Genomic DNA, 9,305 nt, shown 5'->3' with positions numbered 1-9,305 from the left:
TGGGCAATTGATTTAGCAAGCAAGCCCAGTCATAAACAACATAGTAAAAACAGGAAGGATTAAAAATAAGACTGCATTTTAAAACCCAATTAGTTAAAAAGTAAGTTTCCTAACATACTATTTAACAAACAGACAATAATTCAGCCCACCTGGAGAGCAAGGCAGGCAGTCTTGATTGACATGCTACCAGACCAGGAAGCTGCTATCCTAGGAGGGAATCAGAGCAATAAATTTCTTATAAATAACCCAGAGGACTGATAAGAAATTTAATGTCTCTTCAAAGATAAACATTTTGGGACCACTTAGCAGGTCTGTATCCCTAGCCCTTTGTCTCTCTCAACTGCCTATAAATCCTCTAGACAATACACAACCCCCGGACTCTCTTTTCCCTTCCCAGTGTGAGCCAGGAGCTCTGTCCTCTCACTTTATCTCTAAATAAAAACCTCTCTCTTATTCTCCTACTTTTGAGTGTTTGCGAAGTTCATTCTTTGACTCTGTGAATAAGAACCCCAGCATCAACATGATGATACTAAAGAGGCATTACATTAAACAACGGAGGGATGATCGTACACATTCCATTGTTTTCTGAGATAGCAATGTTACTTTGGCAATGAAAGTTTAAATGAATCATATTTGATTTAAAATGCATCCATATGCCTTCTACCTTGAAAATTTAGTAAAGAATATTATAATTAATACATTGTTATTATATGCTGTTATTATCACTATGTTTACATAGGCTCTTTACATTACTCAGAAACCCAGAAGGAATTAATTAGTAAGAGTGACTTTAACAGCAGTTTCACATTAAAAAGAAAATAATAGAAAGTGAAAACTTCAATCATTGTAGGACCATATGAGTACTGATTGGAAATCAAGGCATTGCTTCCTAATTATGAGAATATCTGAGTGCAGGTAAATCCTCCCCATGTGTTGTGCAACATCCAAGCTTCTTAATAAAATACCAACTGTTGGGCCTCAACAAATTCTAATATCCCAGCTTTTGTATATGACTGTGAAATTCTGACCCTCTTAATAAGTCAATGCCTAGGGTAATGAATAGCTTTCACTCACTGCTTAGTCAGCTACTCACAAATGAAGGAATGACCTGGGAATTTCCATACAGTCCATAGTCCATCATTAACACCCACATAAGGCAAGTCCCCAAGAGTGGGTGGTTTTATATTGTGAGGATGGATGCCTAGGTCCCAGCTTGCTTTTTGGTAACATTTTTGTAATTTTAAACTTAAGGAAATGTTCCAAAAATAGTAAAAGTACTTGATAGGCCCTTTATCTAGATCCACATTTGTTTGATTCGTATGATTTACTTTATCATTTTCTCTCTATATCTCTCTCTGTTTTTGTACTTACTGAATACAATTTTTAATATTTTGTATATAATACTAATATATATACACACACATTTATATATATGTATGTATATGTATATGTATACATATATGTATATGTATATGTTTTTCTGCACCATTTGATAGAAAGTTGGATTTTGTGTCTTTGTCCCTAACTACCTCACTACCTCAGGGTAAGTTTCCTAATAGGGTTATTATGTTGCACAACCAAAGTATAATGATCAAAATCAGAAAATATGACATTTATATATTATCTAATCCCTAATACATATTAAAATGTCGTAAATTGTCCCAGGAATGATTTTGGTGTCTTGTTATTTCCTCCAGGCCTAGCATAATCCAGGGGTGCACATGGCATTTAGTTCTCATTTCTGCTCTCTGTTAATCTGAACAATTCCTCAGCCATTTTTCACCTTATATTCTTGAGGTTTTCCTTTTAACCATGTAGAAAACTACATTTTAATAACTTTAGCTATTTAACAGTTCTAAAGTATTTACTTCTTGCTTTGACAAAAAACAAAAAACATCAGAGCACTAACTGACTCCTCTTTAGGAGAAAAGGGACACATGTACAGCTCGGAGAGTCACGGATCCTTCTCCCAGGCTTGGAGGAAATGAGACACAATTTTATATTTCAAGGACTCATTTGAATTTTAAGAAACTGATATTTGATATAATGTATGAAACTGTACAAGATTAAAAATAATATTTCTGTATGACAGGTCATAAAATTCATCATATTCCCATTTATTCAATATATTTATTGACACATTCAAGAGATTAAACTTGTGTATATATTCTTGAAAGAGGTTGTATGAGAAATCAACTTCTTGTGTATTAAATAATATTCCATTTTCTACAATATTGAAAATCTACCTAACACAACATAAAATCATACATATGAAAGATGATTCATTTCAAAACAAATTATGCTCTCTTACTGTTTACTACTGACATTTCAAAATATTACTTTACAAAATTATTCTTTAAAATTCTCTTAAAGTATAAGATCTCTTGGGGCAATTAAACATATTTAATAAATGACAGAGTTTAATACACCTAAGAATTTTAAAGAACATGTCCCTGAAAAACAATATGGTGCTTTTATTTATTACTTAACAGATATAGCTCTCCAAAAAAATTATATTCTATAATACAACCAAAACCCCTCCTTTCACTCTAACACTATTTTAGAGAAAATATATTTTGCAATTTTATTTCTAATATTGAAAAGTTTCACTTTTGATTAGAAAGTTAAAGTGAAGAAGAACAGATGGAAAGAGTTTCTTATCTCAGATGAACTTAAGTAAGCCAAATAATTAAAAATTAGGAATCAGCTCTTAAGCCAGAAGAGTCAAAATAGTTTTTGTTCAATGCTTTTTTTGTTTTCATGTTATTATGTCAGTAAATAGTATTACTTGTCTGAAGCAGAAAATATCTTCCTAAATACTTGTCTGAAGGCTTCTTTAACTTGCTGGTTTCTCAGGGTATAAATGAAAGGGTTCAACAAAGGAGCAACTGAAGTATTGAGCAAAGCTACTCCTTTGCTTAATATGACTCTTTTGTTTGCTGATGGCTTTATGTACATGAATATACAACTACCATAAGTGATGGATACAACAATCACGTGAGAAGTGCAGGTAGAAAAGGCTTTCTTCTTCTGCTGAGCCGAAGGGAATTTTAGGATTGTCTTGATAATATAAGAGTAAGAAAGGATTACTAATAACAACATGACAATGAGGATCATCACAGCCAAGAAAAAAGCAATGAGTTCTAGTAAATGTGTGTCTGAGCAAGAAAGTTGCAGGATAGGAGAAATGTCACAAATGAAGTGATCAATGATATTTGAAGCACGGAAATCCAGGTTAAGAACCAAAATCAGTGGAGGGAAAATAACCAGGAATCTAGTTGCCCAAGAAGTGAGTACAAGTTGATTGCAAACTCTACTGCTCATGATGGCTGTGTAATGCAAAGGTTTGCAGATGGCAACATAGCGGTCATAGGACATAGCTGCAAGAAGGAAAATTCTGTAACTCCTAAGAATATTAAAAAAAATAACTGAGATACACAGTCATTATAGGAAATGGTCTTTTGCCTAGTAATAATGGTGATCAGGAATCTGGGGATGCAAACACTTGTGAATGACATTTCCAAGAAAGAGAAATTCTGGAGGAAGAAATACATTGGGGTCTTGAGATGGGAATCCAGTAAAGTGAGGGTGATGATGGTTAAGTTTCCTATCATGCTCATCATGTAATTTACAAGGAGAAATACAAAGACTACAATCTGTAACTGAGCATTATCTGTCAGTCCCAAAAGGATAAACTCTGCCTCCCTTGTAAGGTTCTTCATTTCTCTTTCATGATTTTAAATAAATCCCAGAAATAATAAGGTACAAAAATAAGAAACTACATGAGTAGCTTTATGTCCAGGAAATGATATATAAAAGGACTCATATTCTCAAACACACCCATTTACAAGGTAAGGCTCCATGAAAAGGACCCATATTCTCAAACACACCCATTTACAAGGTAAGGCTCCTTGGTGTTAAAATATGATCTGAAATGTGCAACAAGAACTATTGAATAAGAACACCACAGAAATCACCTCAGTTTTAGAAATTGTCTTGCAAACCCCATTAAGGTTTTTTTCAACCTTACTTGCAAACTTCCAGTCATTGTAATGAGCTCCAAATTTGTCCTTTTGTTAAATAAATTAGATAAAATATTTGTAAAGGGCTAAAAAATGATTCATTCCTTTCTGATCATTAACTTCATCAAAATAAAATTATGCCATTGTAATCAATGAATACCTAGAGTTAAATTCTGAAACTTTAGATTTCATGTTAAAGTGACATTTTAAAGCCTCTTCAAACTTCTCAATGGCACAGCTGTTGAAGACATAGAAAAGGACAAATGAAAAAAAAGTGTAAGCATGTAATACCATGACAAAATAAATACTAATTGAATCTAGGAAAAATTGAAACTGAATGTAAAGCAGATATAAGCACATTACAAAAAACTCGTGATATCTATTAAGATGTTAACATTTTGGCACATGTAACCAAGACCATAATAGTAAGAAAGAACTCAGAAAATGAGTTACATCTCTTCACAATCTTCATCTGTTACAAATACGTAGAATCTAACTCTACTTTCCAGATGTAGGTCTGCTGGAGTGAAAATCCCTTTTATTGTCACATTGTCCATGTCCTCATGTCGTCAGCAAGTAGTCATACACCTCCTCAGTGACTATTAATCTAAGGAAGTATTGTTGTAGGAAGTGTGCAATGATTTACATACATGAGGCGGCCACCTTCATGGAGTGTTTGCATTGGAAGTTTCCAGACTCTCAGATGGCCATGATAAAAACAGCGAATAATAAAGCAGAAATGTAACAATGGTGGGAGCCTATTAGCAACTAGAAATTGGACTTAAAACTGTGCCACTCCACATGTAATCAGGTATGGATCTTAGAATGAACATACTAATGGCTTTTGAGAAAAGGATGATCCACTCAGAAGGTTTAAGTTTGGACAGGCCTTTTATTGTTTAACAGTGAGTTTTGAAGGAATATCCAAGTAAATGAACGAAAACTATTACAACAATAAGAATTTCAGTAAACAGACAAAATGGATTTCAACTATTCAGAAAATATATTGGAAGTTTACCTTTCTCAAAAAGCATTTCAATTTCCATATTAGATATTCTATATAAGCTATATGTCATGGTATAGTTTAAGAGTGAAAGATAGAAAACAATCTAAATATTTAAAAAATAAGCAACTCTTTAAATAATTTTATTCATTCAGATAATTACATTTTGAAGTGAGGACATTGATGAATATATATTCTAATTAAAATATTCTAATTGTATTTTGGATGTAAAATTACAAAAATGTTTATATGAATTGTCCCCATTTTTATTAATGTCTACATATGTACACCCAGGTATTATTTCTGCAATATATGCAATTTTTCAATAGTAATTAAAAATAAAGTTCTTTTTTAGTGAGATATTATATTATTTTGCATTTATATTTTCCATAAAAAATTCATTCTCAATAACATCCTATCAAAGAAAATCATCCAGTAGGACATTTGTTTTTTTTCAAACTTCTTTAATGTATTATTTTATGAATGCAAAATGTTGGTGAATTCAAAACACTGATTGGTTATATATTTTACAGCCATATTTTCAATTAAAATGAATCTAGTGATGCATTTCATTTTACTTTTAACCTAAGAAGACCTTTGCAACCATTTTGCAAATTAGAAAAATTATTTCCAAATAAGCTTAGAACATAAGTACTGCCAGAGAGAAAAGATAACATCACATAATGTGCCGTGTTTTTTCTTTTAAATAAAAAATATTGAAATTATATTCCTACCATTAATTAAATTTTGCCAATGTATATCCTTACCTATTCTGAAGTATTTCTTTTTTTCATTACCTATTACCTCAAACATGAATTCATGAACTCCACATTATTTAAATGAATAATTTTATTCCTTTGGCAATTCATTGCAATTTTTTCATATCTCATCAATTTTTTCTCCTCTTAATATTAACTTTCCAATGAATTATCTCCATGTTATTGAGGGAAATGGTAAATCTTAGGGAATTATAGGTGAATCTAAATCTTTCTTCCTTGATGTCCCTTCATACAGCCCTGTTCATTTTGTTGATAATGTCCTTGCTTGAACTTCAACTTTTACTGCAAAATGCATTGAGCATCCTGTAAGTTCAATATTGATATCAGAGTCATTTCAAAACCAGAAGCAGATATTTGTTCTGCAACCAGGGCAGATTTGGGCATCAATAATTATCAATGAAAAGTTGTCATTGCTCAAAGTGTTGATCAGAATTAGCACTCCCAAAAGAGCTATATTTTTCTATTTAAAAAAATGTATTAAAATATGTGAAGTCAATTGTCCAAGAAAAGTATCCTTCAAATTGTAGAAAATATTTTTGACTTACAGTTGTTTGACTTCTAAGGTTGTTCAGGCTTATCTAGACACAATAGAACAATCATTACTTCTGCAATTCTACAGAGCAGTGTCTGGTTTAAACCCACCAAAGATTTAGAAATGCAAGTGCAAGCACAAAAATCAAACAATGCTCTTAATTTACAGATGCAAAAAATAGAAAATGAGGAATAATTAGTCTTATTCAAAGAGGAAAAATAAAATATCACATTTAAATTACTGTTAGTAGCTATTTGTATGTAGTTTACATGGTATTTGTAGTTATTCTCAAATTTTTGAAAGAAAAGCAGTAACACTATTTTACTTACCATTAGCAGCAAATGTTGGTGCATCTTTTTCTTTCTCTAGACTATAAGAGCAGGGCCCAACCATAAGGAAAGTCAAACACACTCACTGGAAGACAATGAGTAATTCTGTAGGCAGGAAAATTGTTATAATCTGTCAGGTTAATTCAAATCAGAAAGCTAAAGTGTGACTATTTTAGTAAATTAATTTTTCTTCACTCTCACATATACCTGATCACATTGTAGTATCTATGACTTGGGTAATAAACATTTTTAATAAAATCTTCTTCTTAATACCAAACAATTTGTAAAATGTGTGTCCAACAAATCCCACCTCACAAGCGTTCATAAAGATTATCATAGCTGAGATGATTAGCTTGAAACTTGGGGAATATTTAATGGGCTCAAATCATTTAAAAGGAGCAAAGTCTTCTCTACAGGTAGGCTAAGGGGACACTGTCTCGAAGGAGGTAGAGGGCAGATGAAAAAAATACTCAAAAGAGCCAAGAAAACACCAGTTGGCATTTGTTTTTAATATTCAATTTAAAATAAGTTTATTGTGTCAGGAATAATGATATAAAATACTGAGGGTTTCACATTAAAAAAATACTCATTTCAAGAAAAACATGTAGACACTGCAAACCATCAGATTATTTTTGATCATAAATAATATGTGTCAAGATACCAAGATAATTTCTTTGACTTTTTTTAATATGTCAATCTATTATTAGGAAACAATATATGGATATAGAACACAAATAGTACCCCTGCTTATTGTTTTTAAAAGCAACCATGTTCAATGTTAAAAAAAAATAGAACTTCTGCATAATATTATGCTTTGAGAATAAATATTTTCTTCAGTGATTTGAGAATGTGCAACTAAATTCAAACTTTTTGAAGTAGTTCTAATTATTGTAACACCTGTCATGTATTGACTATTTACTGTGAATGACCAGCACAAAGTACTGTGCTAATCATTGTGCATACATTATTTAATTTAATCATCATCATGAGCAAAGTGCACATAATTATATAATTTCATTTTGCTGCTGAAAAATCTGAGAATGAAGAAAATAATTTTACATGCTCACAGTAATGACAAAGTTTAGAATTTATGGACAGAGGATGCAATCAGATCTTTGATTCCAAAGTTTAGTTTGTTTATCAATATGTAATACTTCCAATTAAATAAATGGATAGTTAGTTGACAGGTGGATGAGAGAGAGAGAGAGAGTTAGAAGAGAAAATTTGGAACATAGTCAACAACCTAATACCTGATACCATACCTAGAATATGAGAGCTGAACTTTTTTGGAATAGATAAATATATGACTTAATGATTGACATTCATATACCATATCCATATACGCAAAAAATTTTACAGGAAATTAAATGAGCTTGGAAGCTTTTTTTTAATTCTCCCTAAAAAAAGCATTTTAATCTGTTATTTTTCATTGAAAAATATCCTGCTACAATTTTAGAAATAGGCCATTTTTTATTACAAACTTTTTGGGATCCTTTATAATTTATTTAAAATAAACTATTTTTTTATTATAGTATCATTGATATACACTCTTATGAAGGTTTCACATGAAAAACATGTGGTTACTACATTCACCCATATTATCAAATCCACACCCATACCCCAATGCAGTCACTGTTCATCAGAGCAATAAGATGTCACAGAGTCACTACTTGTCTTCTCTGGGCTACAGTGTCTTCCCCATGAACCTCCGCCACACACACTATGTGTACCAATCATAATACCCCTCAATCCCCTTCTCCTTCCCTCCCCACCCATCCTCCCCCACCCCTCCCCTTTGGTAACCACTAGTCCCTTCTCAGAGTCTGTGAGTTTTCTGTTGTTTTGTTCCTTCAGTTTTGTTTCATTGTTATACTCCACAAATGAGGGAAATCATTTGGTACTTGTCTTTTCTGCCTGACTTATTTCATTGAGCATAATACCCTCTAGCTCCATCCATGTTGTTGCAAATGGTAGGATTTGTTTTCTTAGTGAACCTTTTTTGAGTATACTTTTTAAGTTAAATTTTGATTTTTCAACCATTTATTATGTTACATATTTAAATTTGTAAAGTTCCATATTACAGGAAAAAATACAATGTACTATAAATAGAAACAGATGAAATAACAGTTTTTCACACCAAATAAAATCCATAGGGGTAAAAAATATTAAAATAACTTTGTATAATTTTAAAAAAATATCTTGACTCTCCATAGGATACATTTCAAAGAGTGAAAGAATGACAAATAAATCTTTAATCATATAGTTTGTGTGTCATCATTGGTGGTACAGATGAGGAACTCTGATTTCATATAGTTAAATATGGAAAGCCTTATGAAATAATGCTTTATCCATAAATAGAGTACAAAGCAAATGGAAAAATATTTACAATAATAATTAAGAAGTTGACTGTATATACTACTTACAAGTATATTTACATATTCTTCCACTGAAAATGCAGACATAAAGGAATTTCGTTGTCTTTTATAATTTCATTATTTATTGGTTGAAGAGCACCCAAAAATATATTTTCATCAAATAATTATTGTTTTGCACATAGAATGTGTCTAATAAAAAGATTGTATTTTATTGTCTCCAAGGACACAATTTCCACTGTTGCCTCTGTTTGGTATTTTGCAAAAA

At 31.5% G+C, this 9,305-nt stretch overlaps 1 pseudogene; it reads right to left on the bottom strand.

The window, feature by feature from the left end:
• Positions 1-2,784: 2,784 nt before the first annotated feature.
• LOC118917544 (olfactory receptor 6C70-like) lies at positions 2,785-3,722 on the bottom strand (annotated as a pseudogene).
• Between the last annotated feature and the right edge of the window lie 5,583 nt (positions 3,723-9,305).

The sequence above is a fragment of the Manis pentadactyla genome, chromosome 10 (genome assembly GCF_030020395.1).
Source record: "Manis pentadactyla isolate mManPen7 chromosome 10, mManPen7.hap1, whole genome shotgun sequence".
Classification (NCBI taxonomy): Eukaryota; Metazoa; Chordata; class Mammalia; order Pholidota; family Manidae; genus Manis; species Manis pentadactyla.
The sequence above is the reverse complement of the archived record's forward strand: the minus strand, read 5'-3'. Positions and strand labels throughout refer to the sequence as shown.